Source organism: Lagopus leucura, unplaced genomic scaffold, assembly GCF_019238085.1.
Source record: "Lagopus leucura isolate 7727_CA_CO unplaced genomic scaffold, USGS_WTPT01 Super-Scaffold_100004, whole genome shotgun sequence".
Lineage (NCBI taxonomy): Eukaryota > Metazoa > Chordata > Aves > Galliformes > Phasianidae > Lagopus > Lagopus leucura.
This window is the reverse complement of record NW_024962264.1, coordinates 15,563,719-15,577,970: the sequence shown is the minus strand read 5'-3', so window position 1 is coordinate 15,577,970 and position 14,252 is coordinate 15,563,719. Positions and strand designations below refer to the sequence as shown.

General features: G+C 38.8%; 1 long non-coding RNA gene across 1 annotated transcript in view; it reads left to right on the top strand.

Annotated features, from left to right (window-relative positions):
- The first annotated feature begins 12,315 nt into the window (after positions 1-12,315).
- The window catches only part of LOC122180559, a 31,662-nt gene continuing 29,725 nt past the window's right edge, over positions 12,316-14,252 (top strand). The window contains exons 1-2 of the long non-coding RNA XR_006179155.1: positions 12,316-12,380; positions 13,764-13,917. This is a non-coding gene — a long non-coding RNA (uncharacterized LOC122180559). The remainder of the gene's footprint in view (positions 12,381-13,763; positions 13,918-14,252) is intronic.

Genomic DNA, 14,252 nt, shown 5'->3' with positions numbered 1-14,252 from the left:
TTTCTAGGCTTGTCATTATTTATAACAGCTAATTTTCTCTCCAAGAGCTTGCATTGAAGGATTCAGGTTTTCTGGCTTCCTGAGAGGGAACGGGGGGGAACAAATGAAGCAAACAAGCCTGCTCTATACTAAAAGTAGAATGGAGAATGTGAGTATCAGGACTGGCCTTACATGCTTTGAAAACTGGTGTTGCAATTTCCATTGTTGTCCTCAAGCCTCAAGAGAAACTATCTAGGGAAAATTATTTTTCAAAAGAATTGCAATCAAACTCTTGTTTAAAAACTGTTACCATCTCCTTGATCTTTCCAAACAATTTGTGGATATTTTCAGCAATAGTTAAAGTGCATAATGAAGACTAAAGCTTTGTGCTCTTCTGCAGAACTTTTTCATGGCAACCTGCAACAAACGACTGTCAGTTTGCAGTCTGCAGTCCTTGACACAGTGTGTCAAAAGAATTTCTTGACACAGACGTATTTACTGTTATAATCTATTTTAATGTCTATTGTTTCCTTCCATGGTAAATAAATAGCAGGATGGCATACAATGTATGATCATGCTTCTGTAATTATTAATATTGTTAAAGGATCTTTCTATGTGAAGGAATTGGCAAGAAAAGCTCAGTGATGCAGTCATCACTGAGCTGCAGTGATGCAGGTGTTTTTTTTTTTCCCCTAGTGAGCTAGCAGAGTCTTGGCCACCAAAAGCAGTAACAGAGCTGCCACCCTGATGATTGGTCAGATGCCTGGTGTACTACAGCAGACACTGGAAACAGCATCTAGATATAAAATACAGTTCTGACATTAGTCTTCCCCAGGTCTCAACTGCTGTGTTGTTCCTGTATTAGGGAGTCAAACTGCTTTGTTGCTCAGATGTTGCAGTTAAGTCACATGCTTCTTAAATAAGATCTGGGAAGCAGTATGTTCTAAAAAGGAGTAATAAGAATAAATTGATTCTTGAGACATGACAATTTTCTGAGCATGTAGAGACTCTTTTCTTTCATAGACTAATACCAGCAAGTTATTCAGAGTTTTCAAGTTGTTCCTCCAAAATGTATCATAAGCATTTGGTGTAGTTCTCATGCCTCTTGCCAACATGCCCTCAGATGACCCTGATGGTGCATGGGATCCTGGTAACTATGGTAGCGCAGTGTGATACACTGCTCTGGTAACAAGCTGTGTTCTAATTAGATTCCTTAAGGGCTGTCCAGCCATCCTTTCCAGGTAGAATAAATGCCTTTTTTGTCTTATTTCCTGCAGTGAAATTAACGATGACATGTGGATTGCAAATGTCAGAATGATGCTAAAGGTAAACTGAATAGCTATTTCTGTATTCAAAATTTTTAAAGGGTACTAAAAATGCTTCTACTGTGTTGTGATATTGGCTTAAGTAATGTCTATTGGAGAGCAACGTACCTCTCAGCTCACTTTTCTCTAGGAGCCTAGATTTTATTTCTAACTGAAAGCAGTTTTCTGTCCTCAGTCTGTGAGTTAACAATGAGTCCCACCATATCCCAGTTCTCCAGGGGAAAAATCACATTTTGTTTCCTTTCTATTTTGACAGCCTTAATTGGTCTTATAATGGCTACTAATTAAACACTTGTAATAATGCTTTTATTACTGTAAATTATAGTGTTAATACTTGTGCTACGTGCTTTTGTTATAATGACATTCAAGTTATTATATTTGCATGAGGAATAGGGCAAGAAATGCTCTCTTCTCCCCACTGTGACTTCTCTTTATTTCCTCAAGATAGCTGTAGAAAAGGTAATTTACGGTGTCTTAAACTCAGGAAGTGTTATGTCTGCATCTCTTCAAGAACTTCATCCTTGGTTTCATATCTTGGGCACTCTAGAATTTGTGGTTCTTGCAGAGAATCATCTGACACAGATTGAGGGTCCATCAGCTCCATGAGGATCAGGGGGAGACAACTCTCTCCAAGAACTGGGAGACTCGAGCATGCGGGGCTGTGCATCTGATGGCTGAAATTCATCCAAGAGGAAAATAGAAGATAGGTAGAGGATTCTGCCTACTCATAAAATGTTAAAAATCTTAAATTCTTAGTAACCTCTAAGACGTGATGCAACGTACGTTGAAGCTTCCTGTTGCCTTAACGTGGAGGCTTTACAACGTCCGTAGAGCCAGCACAAGTTTAGCACCGCACAGCAACGCATGCTCATGTGATGAATTTCCCATCATTCTTTCTATGCTTTTTAGGGAGATAATCCTTGAAACTTTTGGGGATTTCCAGGAGTAGTGATTGTGCTGCACCTTTTTGTCAGACTGATGGTACACAGTGGAATTGATAATGCAGTGTTCTGCTCCCTAACTCCCTGAAAACAAAGGGAGTATTTCCACTGATTTACGTTCTGTACGGATATCCACAGTTTTGAACAAATAGCATCAGTTTACATGTAAACAGGCTTGTTTTTGAATTACACTAACCAAAAACAAATGAGATCTGAGTTTTTAGTGTCTCCGTGCTGCATTTTTAATGGAAAATACAATCTGCTTAAAAGCAGACATAAACAACTTTTCTCAAGCCTGCCTGACATTTAATGTGTAACTCTGGAGGTTCATCTGATCTAAAAAAAGGCTGGCAGATGGAGAGACAGCAGGTGGACCTCAGATGAGACAGCCAAGAGGTAACAAACAGGGTAGGAAACTAGGTCAGCTGAGATTTCTTCCACATTGGAAGAAAAGCTTTGAAAATGCTTCCTCCAGTGGAGGTTTAAAAGTGGATTTTTGGCATTTTCTGTTAATATTTGTATCGGGTGAACAGGTGAAATTTACAACTGTGCTTGTTTGAGCTGCTTGCAAGATGCGAGGAGACCTGTTTGCAAGATGCCACAGCACCTATTTGTTTCTGTTGGTTAACTTAAGGGATTTAACAAGAAGGATGTTGTTATGAGCAAGAAACTGCAGGGAAACATGGATCTTTCTTTCTCAACTTCTATTCTTTTTCTCTTTATTCACCAGTCTCACATTTCATTTCCTTACATTCATCTGCCTAATTATCAAATATTTTGGTTGCACCTTATCCCTGTAGCCAGATGTCAATTTTAGTAGAAAATCTTATTTTAGTCATTGTGTCTAGTATGCTTGGAGAGCTGAGCTTTGCTCTTTGACCCTTCCTCTACGTAGCTGAAAGACCACAGCTCATATCCTCGTCAGGATGCTTCCATGACTGTTATCCAAAGACATGGTGAGTATTGAGTTAGAGAAGCCCTGTGGCTGCATAAGGTAGGCAGAGAAACAAAAGAGGCGTGAGAGCTTCTGTTGCTGTGCTTCCCTCCCCTGGATTTTGCTTTTTGGTCCGGAAGCTAGTGATAAAGAATAGCATGGGGTTTTACAAGGCTTTCAGGCACAGATGCCTCATGTAGTCAGTTACATTGAAAACAGGACTACTATCTTCTCAAGGGAGCTTTGCAACAGTCTTTATGGGTATGCAAGTCTTTATCTATTGCTTGAGAGAGAAGATTACTGAAGCTGAGAGACTTACTTTTCCATTGGCATTCACCCATATTCACCTACTGGTGAATAGAAAAGCAATGTTTGTGACTGTCATGTACAGTTTATTGGCCAACTCATTGGTGTTATCTGTTTTCTGATGAGATTGTGAATTCTCAGCAGGCCTGCAGCTTATTTCAGATCTCAGTGTCATAGTAGTTACATATCCATGAACTCCCAGATACTTTGGGTTGTGTTATTTATTGTCTCTACTACAAGAATACCTACAGGCCCTAGCTAAGATTGGTATAGGAGCCCAATACCAAGTTCAAGAAAGAGGTTTGACAAAGAGTTTAAATGGATTTGCTGCTATTTACAAAGCTGAAGGGAAGATGTGTTTTTTGTGACTTTTTAGAACATCTGGCACATCTCCAGTGTCATGCAAATAAACAACAACATTGCAGGGAAAAAACATGCATTGCTAGTTTTAAATGTCAGAAGTTCATTATTTGCCTCAAATTACCTATGCGTGAGAGTGAGGGAGATGTTTTTTTAGAATCAATTGCAAAAAAAAAAAACGCTAGATTGTAGACTGACCTGCTGGGGGTGGAGTACAGACTCTCCATACAATGTTCTTGTAATTGTGCTATCTCTATTTGTGGTACATGTTTGACTATATTGTGCATGCTGGTACCAGAGCAGGTAAACAGGAGAGTATGTTTAACAATCAAGCATCAAGTAGCAGGACAAGACAGTGCTCACTGTGTTAAGATGTCACAGCAAGGTCAGGTTTGCCATCCTAAGCTTCAGTGAGTAAATTGCTAAAAACTAGTGTGGCACTGCTGGTCCTGAATAAAATATATGCCAGCCCTTTGAGATATAAGAGCTGAGTAAAAAAAAAAAATGGGTTTTATGATGAAGTCTAGATGTATGAAAGCTGGAAGGTTTCAAAACAGAAAGGAAATACAAAGATAAAAAAAAAAAATATTTATCGATACACGCTTTTTTCTGCTCAGTGAGATTTTGGCAAAATTCATTCAGTACCCTGAGAGATTTAAATGAGTGGAAATCTGTGAAATGGTTCACATTACTTCTAGCACCACATACTCTTATAATATCTTGCCAGTATTTGTCCTCTGCAATAAGAATCTAATTTACAACTGCCTGCCTTACTGTCTGTACAGAACTATTTATGCCCATTCTCCTTATCAGAACAAATACTGGCTCTGTATATTTATCTTTGCTGTTATTGTAGACAAAGACTTCCCCAAATTCTGAATCTAATGCTGTTAGGAAGGGTACCTTAAATACCAGTAACACCTTTCAACAGCATGCATGATTATACCTTAAAATTTACCTACTTCGGGCATACAGGTTTTGAATAGGTTCTTAGTAAGAACTTAAAATCATCCGATTTGTAGCACCAACATGCCTACTTATGTTTCCTTAAATGTTATTTAGCACTCAGGTCAGCAGATGAAGAGCTGAAGAGCAGATAATCTAATTAGGTACAAGATCTTTTTGAATAAATGATTCACCAAATGATCACATACCATTTATTTTCCCCTACTATCTAGCAGTAAAATTGTATAAGATTAATTCCCAGTAAGCCAGACTCAGTGGAGGTGAAGCACTGCATATTAAGTGCAGTGCCCACTCAACCTTCTTTGCTGATGCTCTTCCTGCCCCACATTTCCTGCTGTATGTGCCATATGTGCATACTCAAAATGAAATGTCTCACACAGTTGATGAGGAGTTAAACGAGTCTTGGGAATTTCCAGGTCAAGACTTTAGGTCATTTGCTGCTGGACACAGAAACACAAATATTAGGGTTACAGACAGATATAACCATTTGCCTAAGCACCTTCTGGTGAAGGATAATTGTGCTGTCACCTAGAACACTTCACCTTTACTTAAGTAGCATATTTATGTGGGTACTTTAAAAAAGTCTTGTAATTTTTTATCTCTGACACAGGCAAGGAAGAAGACTAGCATGATTTTCTTGGTTTCTGTTATATTTGAGGGGAGGTCACGCTCTTAGAAGCTTGCTCAGTGCTCTTGTGCAGTCACACCGAAGAGAGTGTACTTGATTTCTTAAATTAATGTTGATTAGAAGACGTGATACTTTTGTCAAATGTTGTCTGTAACTCAGAATGAAAACAACATCTGCCTGTATGGAACAAAAGAGGCATGCTCTATTTAAGCAGCTCTAAAAACACGTATTTAACTCTGCACTAAGTGTATCAAAAGCCTTTATTTCATAATAGTGAATCGTATTTCTTGCATCAGCTCCTGAGTTTCAGCAAGTTTCTTCCCTGTCACACTCAAATTGGACTACTTGGCTCTTAAGTGGCATTTTAAAGGAAACATTGATGACAGTGTGAAATAGCATACTGCAGTTAGGCCTTGCCATTCATTTCTAATCCACCTCCTGCTTGTTTTTATTTATTTGTTTAATATTTATTTATCTGTGCATTGCACCACCCTTCTCCAGCCGTTTCTAAAATTATATTGCTAATTATTAACCCCACATGGCATTCCTGCAGTGGGGGGATCAGCACTGGTTTACTTCATGTAGTGCTGTCGTGAAACATCAAGTGGGAAATTCAAGCCTAGAAAAGGAGTAATTTATTGCAGTACAAATGAGTCACGCTGCTGACAGATTCTGACATGCAACCAATCTATTAGAGGTTTTTCTTTTCACAATTTCTGTCTCCCTCTCAGCTCCAGATGTGCTCTTCTGAAAGACTGCACAAACATAGATTCACTCATTTGGAATTTTTCTGTCTCTTCTTAACTACAAAAGTTTTGTAATAAAGACCCTAAGTCTGGAAATTGTTAAATGTATGAAGGTGTAGAATAATTTTTTTTCTGTCTTGCAATGCTTTGATATTCTTAGAAGAAGATGAATGTTAACAGCAGGTATTTGGGGACTGCAAAATAGAATAGAAGCTAATAACTACCTTGTCTATGAAAACACATTTATACAAGCCAAGGTTTTCCAAGTCATGATCAGCTTCTTTGGGCTTTAGGGTATTTGCTCAGTGCTAAGATGAAAACTTAGGTTAAGGCAGCACTGTGAGGTTCACCTTTATTCCCAGCTACATACAATAAGTAGGTCAAGCATTCCTTCTGCCCTGTTGGCAAGCAATTATCCTAATGAAGGAGCTATTGAGACTTACTGTTATTTTCTTTGTAACAGAAGACTGTGTGAATTGGTACTCCATATGTTAGAAGCCCTGCTCATCTCCCTGTTAGCATGGTTATTTCATCTTGGAACAGAACTGTGCAAAGGAGCAGAAGGCAGGAACCCTCTTGTAGAAACTACAGTTTTGTGGTTCCTTCACTGTAGATGAGTGATAAGTATCTTAAATGAATAGTCTTCTATTTGGACTTAAACTATATTTTACAGTAGGGACTGTTTGGAACTTGAAGACGACTTCAAGTGAGTGGGGCTGCAGGTCTGATTTTGTTGGTGGCTGGGAGGTGGAGAACAAATTCTTTGTATTCTGGATCACTTTCTCAGTTTTTTTATGTATCTTAACCTAAATTGATTGGAAATGCTTCTTGAAGAGTTTGGAGAACAGCAATTGATGTTTTTGTGATGACTGGAAAAGCAAGGGTTTTCTTTCTATTTTAATCTCCTTTGCCAACAATTTGTTTGGGAAACAAACAAAAGGTGAACGTTCTGAAAAAAAAAAAAGTCAGCTAGCTTGCTCTAGTTATCATCCAAAAATACAAATCTTTAGGTTAATATCTTGCAGACTTTATTTAAAAATCATAAAAAGCATGAAGTACTTCTCAGTTGTGCATCAGCAATGTATCAGATTGTATTTCTCAGAGGACAGGTGCTATGCATTTGTTCCCTACACAAGGCTTGGGCCATTTCACTTCAGAGACACAAGTAGCTACAGAAATGAGCACAATTGAAGAAGCCAAGGGCCAGCACAGCAGAGGCTTTGAGAGCTATTTGGGCAGAACAAGGAGGGCAGATGCTTGACCAAGGAGAATCGCCGGCTGAAAGGAAGAAGAGAGGCTCTAAGAAGTCAGGAAGGGAAGCACTGGCAGAGGATGGCCCTGGCATAAAGTTGCAAGCAACACAGGAACAAAGCTAAAATGCCCACTTCTAAAGAGCTTTTGTAGACCATTCAATTTTTTTTTTTTTAACTCAATCCAGGAAGATCTGTCTTGTTACCAGCTTCACCTCAACTGTCTTGAAAGGAGCTATTTAAGGCAACAGTCGCTCTGCCAAATACAGCTGGTGGCTTGGTGAAATTTGCAGGAATGGAAACTGTTGCTTTAAACTGTTTCATCTGCAAAGACTTCTCAACAGAGACTTTGTGTACAGTACTTAAATCTTAGGTGCATTGTTAATAATAAGAGAATGTAAAATAAAAGCAAACAGTCTTTAAAGACATCCTGGCATGCATGGTTACAGCACACTCGCTTTCTGAAATTGCCCTTTGAGGCTCAGCCACTTCCGAGGAAGCCTCCTGCTGTTTCAGCACTGTCAGATTTCTGTACACAGCACAGTCACAGTGCTCATGCTGCAAAAGCAACAGGGAAGGAACCAGCTCAGTAAAATCAGTTTCTGCAGAACTATAATAGCTCTTCTCCACAGACCTAAAATGTTTGAACGTCCTTATACTTCTCAGTATTGTGGGGAAAAAACTCATGAAGTACCAAACCAGGGCTTTGTCAACACAATATTTGCTTGGTGAGTGGAAACCAGTGCTACTAGAATGTTTCTAGCCTTGCAATAGCTTGGATAGGATCTCTTTGGTGCATAGAAACGTTAAGGCAGAAAACACGTATCGCTTATTTTTAGTCCTGAGAGGAATACAACTTTCTTTCCCCATTCTTGGATAACAGTTCCTTTGTTTTCCTGTAGTGAAGCTATTACACCAGCGTCATGATGGTGAAGGAGTTTGTTTTTAATTCTTTGTTTTCTCTTTGCCTCCGTAAAATTCATTGTTTTTTCCTTAGCATCTGGGGAAATCTGAAGATAGACTATGTTTAAGGAAGCACCATTGTTCTCTTACCCTACTCTTACCCCTTTATATATTTTTATCACCATTCCCATTTTTGGCTAATGAGTTTACTTCTAAATGGAGAGAGGGGAGAGGGCTGGAGAGTTGCAATACAAATTCGGCTTTTAATTCTAGAACAAGAAAAGATTTGCTGATGGAGTATTTGATTTCTCAAGTGTAAATTGTGCTCTTAGTCAGTAAAATAACAGCTTTAGCTTTTGGCTTGTCAGTGCTGATTTCTCATTGTTACTCAGTTCCCACATACCTTTTTGCAGGAATGAAGTCCAGAAAACATGGTGGGGGAAGGTTTCTGTTGCTTTAATTCAGTTTTTTATAGCCCTTGAACTGGCTGTTTCCAGCCTGGTCTGGTTCTTCTCAAGCATATTAATTTGGCTGTACCAAAGTTTTAACTCCAAAGAGAACTGAAAAATAAACCTCACTTACTTGCTCAGACAGAAAATTCAGACATCCTGAGGTTTTGCTCACTGCACATGGTGTCTGCGCTGGGCTTCAATCCCAGGCATTGCGCTGAGGCAGCTGAATGGAGGGCTGGGAGTCCTGAACTGCTGTAGAATCAGCATGGAGGTCATGGAGACAGAGACTCCTGCACTGTGTGTCTTACTGCCTCAAATCCATTCTGCAGAACACTGAAAATATTAGAAACAAAGAGTTATGCGGTGAGCACAATTACTGGGAGATTGCCTACCAAATATAAATGGTAAGTTAGCTTTCCAAATAAAAACTTTGTTCAGTATAGCCTGCCACTCAAAGAATTGGCTTGACCTCCCTACCTATGTCTTCAGCTGAGATAATTCTCCTGATATTCTTTTTTTTCCAGATGTCTATTCCCCAGTGTCATTTTCCCTAAAACAATTTGATATTTTAATCAGTTGAAATGGCTGGAATAGTAGCATTGTTAAGCTCATAATTGTTTTCCAATCACATTTTTTCTTAAAAATATTACTTTTTGTTATTTCCTTTTTCCCTTTTTCCTTGTATTTTAATTAATAATCATTGGGCAGCAGTTTATGATGCTCAGCTTCTGTTATGTTGGAAATGCACGACTTATCTTAGCAAAACAAGTCTATTAAGTTTATTAAGGATGATTTTTAGGTATATCATTACTCTTATACGTTGATCTGATAGTTAAAAGATGGCTAAAATTAAAACTTTCCCTATCAATGTATACAATTATACTTCCATGCCATATTGGACAGTTGAAAAAAAAAACACTACATCTGTACATATATATACACAAACATTACATGTAGAACATCACGTATCCATAAGCTGCAAATCTACTACTATATGAAACTATAGGGAATACCAAGGATACTGTTTTGATTTGGGTTCAGTAATCACCACCATAGAGCACCTGATGGTTAGGTCTTGGGTAAAACTATTTTTAGTCAATGACCCTTAAAATGTATAAAATTCAGGGTAATAAAAGGAGAAATAGACTTGCTGGCCAGTGTTCTATACATCATGGGATTTTTCAAGGGATTCGATGAGGTTTAAATGCATACCAGGCTCTGTAATGCAACAGACTGAACTGTTCAATTTACTCCAAGGAACAGTTACAATCTTCTCACTCTTACAGTCTTCTCTTTGCATTTTAGGCCTAGCTCCAAGAGCAAGGTGAAACAGTGGAGTCTCCCCAGAGGGGAGGTGGCAGACAGGATGAAAAACTGATCTTACCAATGGTGTTGTTTTTAAATGGAAAATTATTTGCTGCTTTAAACAACATTTTTTTCTGTCTGTTGTGAAAATGTTTTCTAGTTGTCTGAGGCCTTTGGTCTTATATAAGGCTTTAATCTTCTGAAAAGTTTCCATAACCTCTAGGGTTTAAATGAATATTAATCCTGTCCAGCAGAAAAACAAACAAACAAAAAAAAAAAAAAAAACAAAACACAGCTGGAATGAGAATGGAGAGAGATGCAATTCATTAGGCATCTGCTTTTAAAATCCAGCTGTTCACCTGGTGGACAGCACAGCTCTTGGCTGTGTGTACTGTAATTCTGCACAGGGCAGGACTGAGAGCTGGTAGGTAAAATGCTATAAAAGTGTGTCTTTAAGGAATGATGAAGTATATTAAAAGAAGGTGTACAGCCTCAACATCATAGAGATGACTCTGGTGAAAAGACGTGACGTAGTTGTGCAGAATAAGTGACAGAATGGGAGTTCCAGCTACAGTTCTGAGGGAAAGCCAACACAGGAGCTTGTTAGCACAAAAAAAAAAAAAAAAAAAAAAAAAGCCTTCCAAACCACCAGAATGTTTCCTGTATAAAACATTAATCACTTCTGCTGGAGGACAGCTCATGGTACACATTAGGAAATTTCCAGTAGCTGCAAGAACAATACAAACAGAAATCAGTAAAGGACTCTGAGGTACAAGCGCATCTGAAGGATGCTCTGTAAGGCAACCCCCCCAAGAACTGTCAAAGCAGGTTTCTGTCAGAAGATGAAAGCTAGTTTTTTCTCTGGAGATGAACTGCTTTGTAGGAAAAAGGAAGCAAAAACATTTTTCTTCCCATCAGCTCATTTCCTTCCTAAACTAACTCCATCATTTCCTAAGCCTACCCAGCATCTTTCTATTTATTAAGTTTACCTGCAAAGTGCTTAATTCTGCTCCTTCTACAATTCACAGAGGCAGGCAATCTAAGACTATTTGCAAATAATCTTGGGAACTGCTGAGAAGGTAATAGCTAACTGTTCCTGAGGGGATGAAAAATAATAAAGAAACAAAAAATATTTAGAAATCCTAATAACAAAAGATATCAGACTATATATGAAAGCATATAAAAAGATTTCAAAGCCAAACAGGGCTTGAGAAAAAAGAAGAAAGAAAGCAAGAAAAGAAAGAAATACTTGGTATTGTTTTGCCTCCTTTGTATTAATGCATAGTCAGCCATTCATACTTCAATTGAATATGTGTCTTATTTTCTGCCTGACCTCCGTCTCATTCAGAAAGATTGTCTCCATGTAGTCTTTGCATTCTCCTGCCTTTACAGCAGGACAGTTTGTATCGTACTCTATCAGTACCTTGAGAAAAGTACCCCTAAGGAAATCAATGAAAGAAAGGGCAACTTCTTCTATTTTGGAGCACAGGGCTTAAAATATCTCCTCCACCACTGTTTGCCAATGCCATCAGTGAAGCAAGGATAACAGCAGCTTCTTCCTGCCTTGTTCAGTGTGCAGGATTGTCATTTAGGATTCAGTCTCTGCAGCAGTAGGGTCTTGACATCCTCTCTCATTTTCAGATGTTGCATGGAACATGAGGAGCAGACAGTGTGTTGGGGCAGGCTAGGAGAAGGTGTGGTGCCATGAACTATAGGGCTGGAAAAAGTCACCAAGAAACCTGTCCCAGAAATGAGGAGCAACAATGACCTGAGCAGAGGTACTAATTCAACTCCTGCCTCCCACTCTTGAAAAGAGAGAGAATAAGGATTCAAGGACTTCCTAAACCACATATGAGACAATACGTACTGTGAAAACAAATCATGTTTTTTTCTACCCTTTTAAACAAGGAGATTTTCTTGAAAATAAATCATAGAAAATATCATTGCAGGATAATTGTTCTCGTGCACAGCTTTCCGTTTCATTTGTCCAAAATCCTTTTGCAAGCTCTATTCCGCTGTCTTGTGGTGTATGTTTTCTTCTAACCTTATTGTAAACTTCTCTTTTTTTTTTTTTATTTTCTAGGCTGTAACTGACGTCTGAAAGCACTCAGCTGTTACGGTGGGGTATGTGTTAAACATACACGCAAAAAAAAAAAATCACTGTGATTTCTCAAGACTGACTGGTTGGTACTTTAGACTGCCTGACAAATAACATGTCTCAAAGCAAGTCTTTTAAGATCTTTTCCTGATAATGCTCATGATAATTGAAGACCACGACCATTCTGGTAAGCTTAAATTCTTTCACACACACAAAAATAAAGCCAAATTCTACCAGCTTTTGGTCAGTCAGTGCCTCAGTCAGTAAGCCATAGTTTCGAAAGCCTTGTGTCATCACTCAAGTTGTCTCCTTCCTCTAAGTAACAATGAAGCACAGGCAGAGCTCTACATGACCTGATTTGATATTACCAGGTGGTAACACAGTGACAAAAGAGAATTCACAGGACATCTTGTTCTTACAGATCTCTCTCTGCCTTAATGGTATATAAATTTTTAGTAAAGGACAGCACCTCTTAATCACTTACATTGTTTATTTTGATGTAGCTTACAGCTTTCATTTTCAAACCAAAAACGGAAGGCCATAGTTTCTCTCAAGATGGCAGGTTTGTGTTTTTAAAAAATTTTAAATTAGCATGTATATTTACCCACTGTAGCAGAAATGCTAAATCACAGCCTGAAGCAGTGATTGAGTACCTGGTGGAAGGCAGGGCCAACCCAGGGGAGCTCAGGTGCATGCAATGTGACCAGAAGGAGTGGAGCCAGGATCACCCCTTAGCAGACCTCATTTAAGGGTTGGCAGTGGAGGCAAGGATTTTTTGCTGGAGATCCCTGCCTTACACAGGCCTACTGAAGGTAAGCATTTTCTTTTCTTTGTTTCTGTGCATGTGGCTGTTGCATTTGGGCAAATGTTCAAAGTCCTCAGCCTAGGACTTTGCTGTCATTGCTGTGTTTTCCATTGTATCACAGTATTGCACCTGCCTTCTGTTTTCTCACTCAATTTTTCTTCTTTCCATTGCTCTTATAGTAATACTGTTGGATGTGTTAGCAGTCAAGAAAATAATCAGTGCAGATACTAAAGCAATAATATATTTTGCTTTTTTACCAAGCAAACTGTTTATTTTTGTAACTAATTTGTTTTTATTTTTTTATTCCCATATATTTTTCATCATATTCTCAGTTATGGTATGTTGACAAAGTATGTAGCTTGAGGACACCCATACAGGTACTCAACAAGGCACCTTTAATATGGGGGCAGTTGAACTGCCTGCCTGTGCTGTGTTGTGACAGCTGTTGTTTGAAGGCTTCCTGGTCCACCCTTTTCTATCGTGGGCTGGTGTTTTCCATTACATTACATTTGCTTTGAAATGCATCATAGCCTTACCTTTCCTGTGCCATGAAAGTTGTGTTCTTGCAGTTACACTGTGCAGTTTAGCCTGAAAAGCAGCCATATAATGCGACCACAACTCTATTTGAGAATGTGATAGTGGAGGTTGAAAAGGATATTAAAACTTAGGCTTTAGACCTTTAAGCTAGTCTGTAGTTGACTCAGGTCAGAATGAAGTGAACAAGAATGTTTCTCTCATCTCGTGGCCTGTGACTTCACATCTGAGAAGTGGGATCTGGATGCCCTATGTCCAAGATGATGGAACAGCTTCCATGGCAGCTCCTGATCAGCTGGTGCTCATCCCTACAATTAATAACATTGTCAACCCTGCTGATAATGTTATTAATCAGACGGTGGCAGTGCATAAACATTTCAGCTCAGTGAGTATTTGAAATTCTAATGTCCTCAGTGCTGTCCAGTCATAAACGCATCTTTCCTGCCTAAAATTCTTTCCAATAGCTCCACTGGAGTATTGGATTGGTAAGTAGCGTCCATATTTACCAACTGCTTTTGTTTATTTCAGAGGGCATTTTTGGAGGGCCAAGTATTACACTCTTTCCAGGAATCAATGAGTGGCAGATGCTAACTTTTTATAGTACTTTAAGGCAAACCTGCATTACTAAGTGCTCTCCTATCACAGTAATGGGAAATGGAAGGAATATATTGTACCAATCTGTTGCACAGTAAAGTAAAACATGTCTCCTGGTTTCATTTA